Source organism: Pristiophorus japonicus, chromosome 8, assembly GCF_044704955.1.
Source record: "Pristiophorus japonicus isolate sPriJap1 chromosome 8, sPriJap1.hap1, whole genome shotgun sequence".
NCBI classification, from domain to species: domain Eukaryota; kingdom Metazoa; phylum Chordata; class Chondrichthyes; family Pristiophoridae; genus Pristiophorus; species Pristiophorus japonicus.
Window position 1 is genome coordinate 222,827,854 of NC_091984.1, and position 13,348 is coordinate 222,841,201.

General features: G+C 44.4%; 1 protein-coding gene and 1 pseudogene across 2 annotated transcripts in view; one reads left to right on the forward strand and one right to left on the reverse strand.

The window, feature by feature from the left end:
- coro1cb (coronin, actin binding protein, 1Cb) overlaps positions 1-13,348 on the reverse strand; it is a 192,753-nt gene that overhangs the window by 152,567 nt on the left and 26,838 nt on the right. The window contains exon 1 of one of the 2 annotated variants that reach the window (XM_070887961.1): positions 12,623-12,765. The exons of the other annotated variant lie outside the window; for it this stretch is intronic. The gene's annotated coding sequence lies outside the window, so the exon portion shown is untranslated. Of the gene's footprint in view, positions 1-12,622; positions 12,766-13,348 lie in introns of those variants that run through there. 2 annotated transcript variants of the gene reach the window in all.
- LOC139269971 (U2 spliceosomal RNA) lies at positions 10,298-10,436 on the forward strand (annotated as a pseudogene).

Below are 13,348 nucleotides of genomic sequence, written 5' to 3' on the forward strand. Positions count from 1 at the left end.
ATGGTTCATCAGACATTGAAAGTTGGCATGCAGGTACAACTGGCAGTGAAGGCGGCAAATGGTATGTTGGCCTTCATAGCAAGGGTATTTGAGTATAGGAGCAGGGGAGTCTTGCTGCAGTTGTACAGGGCCTTGGTGAGGCCCCACCTGGAATAGTGTGTTCAGTTTTGGTCTCCTAATCTGAGGAAGGACGTTCTTGCTATTGAGGGAGTGCAGCAGAGGTTCACCAGACTGATTCCAGGGATGGCTGGACTGACATATGAGGAGAGACTGGATCAACTGGGCCTTTATACATTGGAGTTTAGAAGGATGAGAGGGGATCTCATAGCAACATATAAGATTCTGACTGGACAGGACAGGTTAGATGCAGGAAGAATGTTTCCGATGTTGGGGAAGTCCAGAACCAGGGGACACAGTCTTAGGATAAAGGGCAGGCCGTTTAGGACTGAGATGAGGAGAAACTTCTTCACTCAGTTGTTAACCTGTGGAATTCCCTGCTGCAGAGAGTTGTTGATGCCAGTTCATTGGATATATTCAAGGAGGAGTTAGATATGGCCCTTATGGCTAAGGGGATCAAGGGGTATGGAGAGAAAGCAGGAATGGGGTACTGAAGTACATGATCAGCCATGATCTTATTGAATGGTGGTGCAGGCTCGAAGGGCCAAATGGCCTATTCCTGCATCTATTTTCTATGTTTCTATCATAAACTCAGCCTCCTAGCAGCCTACCCAATTCCACCCTCCTCCCCAATGCTCAAACTTAACCCAGCAATGCTCAACCTCAACATCCTGTTTAACCCTCAGCCTGGCTTGAAACATTATGTCCTATCCATCAGCAAGACTGCCCATGTCCACCTCCACAACACTACTCGCCAGAGCAGTCTCGGCCCTGAATTCTGCAACTTGCTCCCTCAACACCTCGCTTCGTCTCTCCTCACTTTCAAAAGGCTCCTTAAAGCCTGTGTTCAAACAGTGCCTTCAGTCATCTCCCCTAATTCTTCTTGTAATGCTTGGTGTCCCATTACTTTTTCCTTTTTGGGAGTGGAAAGCTGCTACATACTTGACTTGTATTGCTCTTATCAACTAGCAGTAGTCAACTGCATTCTAATAATTTCAATAAATCAATGCTCCCAAGGCAAAGAAGTAACACTGCAAACCGATGAAGGGGAACAGTGCATAGCAGCAACAACCTGTGTGTCCCACATTGTGCAGAGAGCAATGTGTTCAGAAAGTGGTACACAGTGTAGCTAGCATATGAGCTATGTTCACATTTGGAGAACAAATATCAGCAGGCTATTTGACCCTGGAAGATGGGCAAACACATGGATGAGGTTACAGCAGCAGCGAAGGCGAGGTCATGTTGTGAAGGTAGACGTGGACTGTCTTAGCGATTGAGAGGATGTGGGGTTTTGGGCTGAAGTTCAAACATGGAGGATTAGCACTAAACAAGGGGAACAGATAGGGCAGAGAGAGAAACTATTCCCACTGGTTGAGGAGTCTAGGACTAGGGCGCATAGTCTAAAAATTAGAGCCAGGCCTTTCAGGAGTGAAATTAGGAAATACTTCTACACACAAAGGGTGGTAGAAGCTTGGAAATCTTCAGCAAATGGCAATTGATGCTAGATCAATTGTTAATTTTAATTCTGAAATTGATGGATGTGTGTTAATCAAAAGTTATTAAGCTATATGGAGCAACGACAGGTATATGGAGTTAGATCACAGATCTGTCATGATCTCATTGAACGGCTCGAGGGGCTAAATGGTCTACTCCTGTTGCAATGTTCCTACAAGCACGAGATGGAATGGAGGAGTAAGGGAGTTAAGGTGTGGAGTTTCTGGTGGATTGAACAGGGTGGCTTCCGTTATAGTGGCAAAGATTCAGGCTTATCCACAATTAATGTCTGGGGTTTGGGGGGTGTGGAGGCAGAGAAGTAGGGTGGTGAAGGAGAAAAAAAAAACAACCTTCACTTGCTGCAAACCACCTGGGGGCTAGCTAGAGCAGCATTCACACTTGGCAAAGTGCATAACAAACTATTTCAGCAGAAAGCTTCTGTTGCGTTATTGGAGATCATTTCAAATCAAATTATTTTACTTTAATCCCGCTCCAAGTGAAAATCGTAATTGCAGAGTGTGGCACTATCAGGGGGGCAGTCCTAGATCTGGTTTTGATCTGCAGTAGGTTAGCTGACCTCAGTTGACACCATGTGCTACAGTTGACCTCGCTGTCATCATTGGGGAGGGGGGGGGGGGGGGGAGGAAAAGGAGAGAAAAATAGCCAAGATTTCTACTGCTGATCACTATCCAGTGATCTCTTAATAGAAAATGCACTCATGTACATCGGCAGAGAACAGGGTCAGGCTCAGCTGTGATGCCTTTCCAAGGAAAAATAGCCCATCATTCAATGTTACAAGAAAAATGACTAGATGGGTGATATACTAAAAGGAGGTCATGATCGGAGGAGTGACAGCCTAGCACATTAGCAGCTTTAAGGACAGGATGCTTTTTTTCTAAAGTTATATGAAAAATATGGGCCTGCTATCATACTACTCCAGCTGTCCTAAAACACTTTTAGCAAGCAATACACCCTAATTTGCTCATAGGCTTAGTAGCTGTGACTTCATTGGGTGGGGACTATGAAAAATACTAGCAGAACTACCAGACCAATTGTATGGCACCAAAGAAAAATTAGAAGTTTGGATAAAGAAGCAATTGTCCTCCTGTAAAAAGGTTGTGTGATGCACCTCACCTTGTATCAGAGCAGATGGTGAAAATTTTCAATAACCCATTCCAGATAAAAGTTAAAAATGATCATCCCTGGTTAGTTTGTTTGCAGTGTGCAATAACTAAAAGCAGATCAGGAAAGGAACCTTTCAGCAGCGTTGCAGGAAAATCATAAGCAAAATAGGAAGTGAAGTAATTTTTGTGGTACCACACCCATGTTGGTTCCAGGATTTACTTTTTACACGTCAACAAAAAAAAAGGAGCTGTCTTTATAACACTTCATTAGCCCTATTGTTTAATATCACTAAAGACTTGCATTTATATAGTGCTTTTCATGATCAGTGGACGTCCCAAAGCGCTTTATAGCCAATGAAGTACTTTTGAAGTGTAGTCACTGTTGTAATGTAGGCAACACAGCAGCCAGTTTGCGCAATCATAGGCAGTCCCTCGGAATTGAGGAAGACTTGCTTCCACTCAAAAAAAAGTGTCCTTAGGTGGCTGAACAGTCCAATACGAGAACCACAGTCCCCGTCACAGATGGGACAGAGAGTCATTGAGGGAAAGGGTGGGGGGGACAGGTTTGCCGCACGCTCTTTCCGCAGCCTGCGCTTGATTTCCGCATGTTCTTGGCGATGAGACTCGAGGTGCTAAGCGCCCTCCCGGATGCACTTCCTCCACATAGGGCGGTCTTTGGCCAGACTCCCATGTGTCAATGGAGACGTTGCACTTCATCAGGGAGGCTTTGAGGGTGTCCTTGTAACGTTTCCAAGTAGAGCGCTTGCTTTGGGAGTCTCGTGTCTGGCATGCAAACAATGTGGCCTGCCCAGCGGAGCTTGCTCCCACAAACAGCAATGTGATAATGATCCGATAATCTGTTTTTAGTGATGTTGATTGAGGGATAAATATTGGCCAAGTTCACTTGAAACAGTAATCAGCAGGAACCTTTATGTAGCACTTCATCACATAAGCATCTCAAAGCACTCAGCAAAATAAATTTTCTACAACTCGTTTAAGCAAATGGGGTAGCCATTCTGCACCAGTAATGTGCCATGAACATCAGAAGGATATTCACTGAGGAAGGGCATTGGGAGAACTCCCTGTTCCTTGTGCACTGCAACATCCACTGGACCCGGACCTCAGCGTGTTGCCTTGTAAAGGGCAAAGCTTTCCGTCTTCATGTAGTCACAGTTCTAGCTGTTCTGCTATGATCTGATCCGCTGCATAAACAGTATTTTAAATCTCAGATATATGTCTCCTCGTCCTGATATATTGTCTTAAACCTTGTGCTATACCGTTTCCTCTTTAAACTTTTCATTTGACGCACAAATCTGAACCGGCAGACTTTCACACCTACTGCCAGCTTTAAGCTGTTACAGGGTGTGCAACCGATCAAAGTCTGATCGGAGTGGACTGATGAGAAGTACTTGTAAAATTGGGTAGGTATTCTAATATATACACGTACAAGGTTCACAGAAATTACGCAATGAATGTTCTAGCGTATTTATTTGCCAACAGCACCCCCATGCTCGCTGACCTACATTGGCTCCTGGCCCAACAATAACTTGAATTTAAAATCTCTTCATGGCCTGACTCCTCCCTCTCCTCCAGCCCTACAACCCACCAAAAACTCTGCATTCCTCCATTCTGACGTCTTGCATGTGCCCAATTTTCAATGCTCCACCATTGGCGGCAGTACCTGCAGCTGCCAAGGCCCTAAGCTCTGGAATTCACTCCATAATCCACTCCACCTCTGCCCTCCTTAAAACCTAACTCTGATCAAAATTTTGGTCACCTGCCCTAATGTCTCCTTCTTTGGATCAGTATCATTTTTTTTTAAACCAACTAGGCTCCTGTGAAGTGCCTTGGAATGTTCCACGATGTTAAGACATAATATAAAAGGCAACTTGTTATTACACATCTTTTAGAAACTTCAATTAATCCAGAACTTTGTGGCACCAAGTCCTCTCCCATACAAGGAAAAGGAAGGCAAGGACTTGCATTTACATAGTGGCTTTCATGACCACAAAGCATGCAAAAGTGCTTTGCAGCCAATGAAGTATTTTTGAAATGTAGTCACTGTTGTAATGCAGGGAGACGTGACAACCAATTTGTGCACGGCAAGCTCCCGAAACATCAAGAAGAAGCGTGATCAGATGATCTGTTTTATTGATGTTAGATGAAGGATAAATATTAGTAAGGACAACAGGAGAAATCCTCTACTTTTCTTCAAGTAGTGGCATGGGATCTTTTACATCCACTTGAGGGGGCAGATGGGGCCTCGATTTAATACCTCATCTGAAAGATGGCACTGGACTGACACCCTGCATCACGTGCTCAAGTCTCGCGAGACTTGAACATACAACTTTCGGACTTAGACAAGAGTGCTACCACTGAGGTAAGACTGACACCTACAAAGTCCAATGCACAGATCATGTCCACCCTTGCTAAGAATCACTGGCTTCCTGTGCCTCAGTTTTAAACTCAGCTCCAAGATTCTTGGCCTCATGTTTAAGATGAAGCCGTGGATAGATTTAGTCAACCATACCCGCACCATTCAGCTGTGGCTTAGTGGATAGCACACTCGCCTCCGAGTCTGAAGGCTATGGGTTAAAATCCCACTCCAGGGACTTTGAGCACAAAAATCTAGGCTGACACTCCAGTGCAGTACTGAGGAAGTGCTGCAGTGTCAGAAGTGCCGTCTTTCAGATGAGACAATAAAACAAGGCCCATCTGCACTCTCAGGTGGACGCAAAGATCCCATGGCACTATTGCGAAGAAGAGCAGGGGAGTTATCCCCGGTGTCCAGGCCAATATTTATCTCAATCAACATAAAAAAAATTATCTGGTCATTATCATTAGTGAATACACTCCAAAAGTACTTCATTGGCTGTAAAGCACTGAGATGTTCGGTGGTCGTGAAAGGCGCTACATAAATCCAAAGTCTTTCTTTTTCATTCACTCCTCTGACTCTGGTTTGCTGCTGTTTAATCGCTCCACCATCCTAAGTCAGTCACTACCCTCCCACCTTCTAAAATTGTCTCTGGAAAACCACTTTGCCTTCACTTTCTTTTTCGAGCACATCTTCAATGACCACAAGATTTTTTCCCTTTCCCTCCTTGGTGGCCACTTTTAAAATCAAGTGGTCAGATACTTCTTTTACACAACATGATCTGATCATTTGTAGAAACAAGATTGCCCATGCTCATGAATAGAGCATAAAAATGAAATTAGAACCAGACCAAATGAGAACAGCAACATACACGCAGTAATGGGAGAGACAGGATGTTGATTTTGTATTAAATAATGCGTTCACCAGCCCACGTTTTATACAGCTCCTAAAGAAGCAGATGCACTGTGTTGTGTTTATATTACAGGATCACTTCCACTGGAAGCAATGAAGTCACCAGCAACAACACTGAAGAAAATACTTCCCTGTCAAGTTCCCCTAACCATATTTCAGAGCGTGGAACTTCCCTGAAGTGTTTGGGCAGACTGCAAACTGAATTAGAAAGAGTGTGGCCCACGGTATCTGTCCTGCCGCTGAGACCAGTGTCAATGTTATAATGCTGCAACTGAGAGCATGGTTGCTTGACACCAATACTATGATGTAAACAGTATTGGAAAGGGCCTTTAAACATTAAATTAAGCTCAGAACCGAGGTCTAGATCTGATCATTCCAATAACTTTCACTATCTCGAATGCCTCTGGAAGAATATTATGAGTCCAAAGAAGATCCGGACTTGCTGCAGGCAAGACAAATCATTCAAACAGTTTGAAAGCAGGATACAAATTATGCCGAACATCCCATTTTTTAACGAGCCTTTCGTGAAAAAGAGAGGATCAGTGCCAACTATTTTAAATCTTTCATTCTGGCACTATGCTGAATATTCACTGAAAATGCAGTTAAAGAAAATGCATGTTCCACTCTCCAGCTAGCCTGGGGCAAAATACTCGTAGTATTATTGATCTAGAGCAACAAAATGTTGCTCAAGGTGACCCAAAAAGATATTGGGTGATCACTTTTCTGAACACCTCCCTTCAATCCACAAGTGTGACCCTGAGTTTCCAGTCGCTTGCCATTTTAATTCTCCGTCTCACTGACCTCTGTTTCCTATACTTATCAACTGTTAAATCTCTAACTTCTTCCAGGTCTGACGAAATGTCATCAACCTGAAACGCCAACAACTTTTCTCTCTCTACTGATGCTACTTGACCTGCTGAGTAGTTCCAAAATGTTCTGGTTACATGAAAACATTTCTCCCTCGAGTTAATTAAGCAGCCAATTGCAGTTCTCTGTGCTAAAATTGTTAATTTTATTCCTTTTTAGAATCGAATTCCTCTAGATAAAATTAAACGGCACTTTCAAACATATACGAGTCCAGTGCCGCCACTGGTGACTGCGCTTTACGCTGCCTAGGCCCCAAGCTCTGGCATCCCCTCCCTAAACCTCTCTCCTCCTTTAAGACGCTCTTGAAAGACCAAATTTTTGGTTACCTGTCCTAATATCACCTTGTGATTCAGCGTCAAATGTTGTTTAATAACACTCCTGCGAAGCACCTTGGGACATTTGAAATGCACTATATAAATGCAAGTTGTTGTTGTAGTATAGGCCCACCCTTTATGCTTACACTGCTAAATTTGCTCTGTGACAATTGTAGGGCCATGAATAAGAAAGCCAAATTTAGCAGTGTAAATGCAAAACACGTGGATCATTTATTGCGACATGGAGGGGGGAGGCGGTGACCTGAAGGAGCTTTCTGCCCTTAGGTGGATATAAAACATCTCATGATACTATTCAAAGAGCAGCAGAGCAGTTCTGCCGATTCTCCCTCAGCCAACACCTAAAACAGAGGGCCTGGTCATTTATTTCATTGCTGTTTGTAGGACCTTGCTGCATGCAAATTGGCTGTTGTGTTTTTTTACATGACCAACAGTGACTATACTTCAAAAAGTACTGCATTGGTTATAAACCACATTGGGACGTCCTGAGGTTGTGAAAGGTGCTACATAAATGCAAGTCTTTGTTGGGCTGAATGTCCATCCTCATTTATCTCAAGTCCCACCAAGTGTTCTTTTACAGCACAATAAAATCACATCACCCAGCATCCTGAGGCTATGGAATCTCACCCTGGTAATAAATGGCAGACTCTCAGCAACTGCACAGAAAAAAATGTGCAAGCACAGGAATTTTACAGCTGTGTTTTTCAAATTCAATTCTGCCCGACATACCTTCCTCAATGCCCGAGGAAATCACATACTAAGGCTGCTGAAGAAGTCACCAAAATGATGGCTGGACCTGCAGAGGCGCTGCTTATCTCTTGGTGGTGCTCAGAGCCTCCAGAGATAGCAGCGCTCTTTCAATTCTTTTATCACTCCATAAAGTCAGGACTGGTATCTGCAGTTGCAACATGCAGAACCAGCATTTAAAAAAAAAGGATGGCAAATATCGATTTCAAACTTTAAAATGCTTGCATTACATTTTTTCAAAAAAGTATTGGTAATCAAACTTTAAAGAAAGCAACCAAATTGTAATATATTTAACAGAGACTGTGGCAAGAAATACTAGAGGAAAATTCAGAAACTATCCCTCACCAGTGAATAAGAATATTTATAGCATTTTATTTAATTAAGATATTGAGTCATTTCTGCACAGTATACCAACAATGAAGCTCATTCTAACACTATGACTCAGTCATACTTAACCGGTAAATTAAAGCCACTTTTTAAAATGGACAACAGAATCGGGCAATTCTTATGCTAATGTGAAGCCGTTTATGACCATGTCATCATGACTGCAGAGTGCTTCAGGCTTTTCAGTTCTGAGGACCCAGAGCTTCCTTAGTAAAAAGGGAGACCCAGTGGAAACATTGGGCATTCTTGGCAGCTCAAAACAGTACACACATTATGCAACGATTGCCCAAACGCAGCATTTTAAAACTGAAAACAATAAAAATATTCTTCATTTTGGAACTCAGGGTTGACTCATTTGAGACTTTGGTCATTTTGAGATTCTATCTGAATCGGGTTTAGCTGGTAGCCAATATAACTAGGATAGCAGTGTAAAAATGAAACCGTTGGCACTTCTGACATCTCAATTAGTAAGAGCACGCAGTGATGTAGACCAGGAAGGTCCCAAGTTTGGTCCCTGTTGAGTTAGCTGATCTCAGGTAGACAGGCACAGAAGAGAAGGACTTTAATTTATATAGCACCCTTCACGACCACCAGACATCCCAAAGCACTTTACAGCCAATAAAGTACTTTTGAAGTGTAGTCACTGTTGTAATGGAAACATAGCACATAGCAAACTCCCACAAACAGCCCCCACCCCCCTCGCAAACTCCCACAAACAGCCCCCACCCCCCCCACAAACAGCCCCCACCCCCCCCACAAACAGCCACCACACCCCCCACCCCACAAACCCCCACAAACAGCCACCACCCCCCCCACAAACAGCCACCACCCCCCCCACAAACAGCCACCACCCCCCCCACAAACAGCCACCACCCCCCCCACAAACAGCCACCACCCCCCCCACAAACAGCCACCACCCCCCCCACAAACAGCCACCACCCCCCCCACAAACAGCCACCACCCCCCCCACAAACAGCCACCACCCCCCCCACAAACAGCCACCACCCCCCCCACAAACAGCCACCACCCCCCCCACAAACAGCCACCACCCCCCCCACAAACAGCCACCACCCCCCCCACAAACAGCCACCACCCCCCCCACAAACAGCCACCACCCCCCCCACAAACAGCCACCACCCCCCCACAAACAGCCACCACCCCCCCCACAAACAGCCACCACCCCCCCCACAAACAGCCACCACCCCCCCCACCCGCAAACAGCCCCCACACCCCCCCCCGCAAACTCCCACAAACAGCCCCCACACCCCCCCCCGCAAACTCCCACAAACAGCCCCCCCCCCCGCAAACTCCCACAAACAGCCCCCCCCCCTCCCCCCCCCCAAGAGCAGGTTTAATGTATCATCTGAAAGACAGCACCTCCAACCATGCAGCACTCCCTCAGCACTGCACTGGAGTGCCAGCCTAAATGTGTGCTCAAGTCTGGAGTGGGACTTGAACCCACAACCTTCTGACTCAGCGAGGGTGCAACAGCTGACATGGTCAAGCTCTATATGCGGAGATATCTGGCTTCAGCTCAGTTTACTTTGATGTAAATTGTTTAGATATTTGGAGACTATTATGCTAACAGGTGGTCTGGAAACAAACAAGGGTGGTCATCTACACGTCAGTAAGTCATCGATTCATGACGTCAAGGTACTCATCATGGGGTAGACTTCATCCATTGGAAAAACACCCAGGGATTCTTCCTCCTAATCGTTATCCAGCAACCACTGCTGGAACCACACATAGTGGACAATGGATTGAGACTGCTTTGGGCACTGTTGTGATGTCAAATAACCAGTCGACATTCATCACAGTTTCCCTGCAAGGAATCAAATTAAAATTTGCATTTTAAGTATCTTTAACTCAATGAAATGTCTCAAGGAGCTTTACAAGGGTGGGAAGGAAGGGGAAAGGGAGACCTGAGCAATAAGGGAACATAAGTATCCTCTTATCAGTTTAATATCCCCTATGGGGACATGATATTGAATTGATTTTTGGACAGGGAGCTGGATCAGGGGCATGCCCCGTCCACTCCATGCACCGACCTGGTATTGCAATATTTCCAGGAACGGTGCAACTTCGCCTCTCGGCCTAAAGATCAAACACATTGGCGCAAAGTGATCTTTGGCGTTAGAGTTGATCTGGAAAGAAATTGGATTTTTTTTTTTAATTTAAAAAAATATATATTTAAAAAAAGGGAACATAGCTGAAAGTACAAACACCAAGATAGATTTTCAGGAGGCTTTAGGTGCTGAGAGGCAGTAAGGCAATAGATTTAAGAAATTCAGAATGCAGTGGTACGATTGCTGAGGGCACTGCCACTAATGAAGCAAATGATACACGTTAGACTAGAGCTGGAAGAGCATTAACTTGCCTGCTGAGACGCAAAGTTAGACAAGACTGCATAGGTCGGGACAATGAGAGACAACAGAGAGTTGAAAATTAGGCCAAGGATTTTAAAGTCAACATGGTGAGGAAGGTTTAGAGTGCAGAAGAAAATTGGCAACAAATAAAGTGGGACAGACAGGATCTTTCACTGCAGACAGAGTAAGAATGGTAAAGAGGCCTGAATTAAGAGGTTTAAAGCAAGACTGCTGAAGCACCTGATGTTAATGAATAATATTAATTCAGCTTTCATTCAAGCTCAGTAACTCCTCCAATCCAATTTCTCCCATTCCTTAACCCTCTCCATTCTACAGCAAGCAATGACAAAGTAGCATCACTAATGAGAAAAATTCACATCAACTGGATTCCACAGTAATTGACTTAATTAAATTTGTAGGTTTTATCACATCCCTTTGAAGTGCACATTGCATATTGGTCATTTACAACACCTGGTGCCAGCTAAAATCTTAAACAAAAAGCCAATATACAAAAAGCCTGCAATCTCACCTCCAATGTCTGTCCTAAAATGACAAGAGCAAAGCTGATGAGGTTTGCTGGGTCATCCGAGCTCCTGAATAAAATCACTCCCAGCCATTATCCTACATTCATTGCAGGCTTGATTTCTTTAAAATCAAGGATACGACAATGCTATTTTTTGCAACTTTCTTAAAACATTAATAGTTCAGTCACCCAAAATGTCATAGGATCAACCATATTGTAAAAATCATGACTATACCAGCTGTCACATGTGCTGAGCACTTAACAGTCCCATGTTAATCCTACAGCATTTCAGAGACAGATAATAGGTCTGGCCTGACATCCCAGTATTTAACACTATGGCAAGTTACAAGTCTAGAAAATCACTGAGGTGACAATGCAGTTCATGGACCGTTTATTTATATTTAAAATGCATTAAGTTTACAGAAATTCAAAACATATTGCTGCTTCCTTTGTCAATGTAACTATAAAGATGAGAACCAACTACACACCTAAACTCTTGCAGTTCAAAAAACATACCACTCCAGCTAGTCAAACTGTTCAACCCTTCAACTTTCTGTAAAGGCTTCCATCTCATCCCCACTCGAGATTTGTCCCTTTTCTTTCACAGGATATACAGCACAGAAACAGGCCATTCGACCCAGCCTGCTGTTCAATCAAGCCTGTACATTAAATATAGGTTAACTACTTTTATTTTACAATATAAAACCTTAATACTAAATTGGTACATAAGACATGTGTAGCCATTTCCCAACGCAATGGATGATACAACACAAAAAGGACTTAACACAATACCATAACTTAAAAAAAGATACATTACATTTTATTTTTAAAAATCACATCAAATGTTTCCTCTTTAGAATAAGCTGCGCTTCTCACCATCAAGGTGTAATTCATTATCAAATATCCGAATTTAGAGAAGACCGAATGCAATCAAAAAATGTTCGTCTCAATCCTCAAGTTAATGTTTTTGTTTTAATTGCTACACATCCTACTCCTTAAAAAGGAACTCACTTCTCGCCAATTCCTATAGATTCCCTACCAACATCCCCAACAATTGAAAACCAATATAGTTGGAAATCTTTTAACCATTAAATGGCCAAAAAAAAAGCGCGCGCGCACACACACACAGACAGACAGACGGACAACAAAAAAAAGGCTTCGGCAAACGCAGAGAGTTGACTGCAGGGACCAGCAGCTGAGCAGCTCATTCATTCCCCTCAGTGTCTCTACATGGCTCTCGTGGTCCCCTCAGTAACTATGCCAACTCAACTCTCCAGCGCCGATGCCAGATTTAGAGAAGCAGAAATATCCCCCGTCCGCAATGAGCTTCGCTGCCGGGAGTATTTCCAGCCTCTCTCGACCGAGTTCGCGATGCCATTTACCTCAAGTTTTGACTCCTTTATTTGTTTCTCTCGCCTCTCGCTCTGTCCTGTCCTGTCCTGTGTGTCGCGCTGTCGCCGGCCTCACGAGCGCTTCGCTTCTCACTCCGCAACCGCCACCAAGCACACCGGAAGCAACGCCCTGCGCTCAACGCGCCTGCGCAGCCCCGGCTCCCACTCCTACCCCGCCCCCGCCCTCGCCTGATTGCCAGGCCGGCCAGCCAATCGGGAGTGCCTCCCTCCCGCCCCGTCACCAGCATCCGGGAGCCCAAATATGGAAGCAGCAAGTGGCTGGAGGAACGAGCGAAGGGACGGGTGGGGCTGGCTCTTCAACCGCCGCCATTGTTTACTGAAAGGTGCCCCGGTGTAATATTGGTTCCAGAAATGAGATGGTTTGTCGCCATGCGATTTACTCGCCGATAGGCCACCATTTGCGCCGTTTAAATTTACAGTTAGGTGAGTGCGTGGGCCAAAGCGTGATGGACAGGTATCTCATCCAATCACAGTGTGATCCAGTGGAAGCCACTTGGGTGTGTCTTTCTCTGATGAGATTCATAATGAGGCACTGGGTTGCTTGTCCCACTGCTATCAAACAAAGGCACAGCTATCAAGCAACTAAACCATAAAACAAAGGGAACATAAAATTGATATTTTTGGATATTAAGGGAATCTAAAGGAATCAAGGGATATGGGGATAGGACAGTAAACTGGAGTTGAGGTCGAAGATCA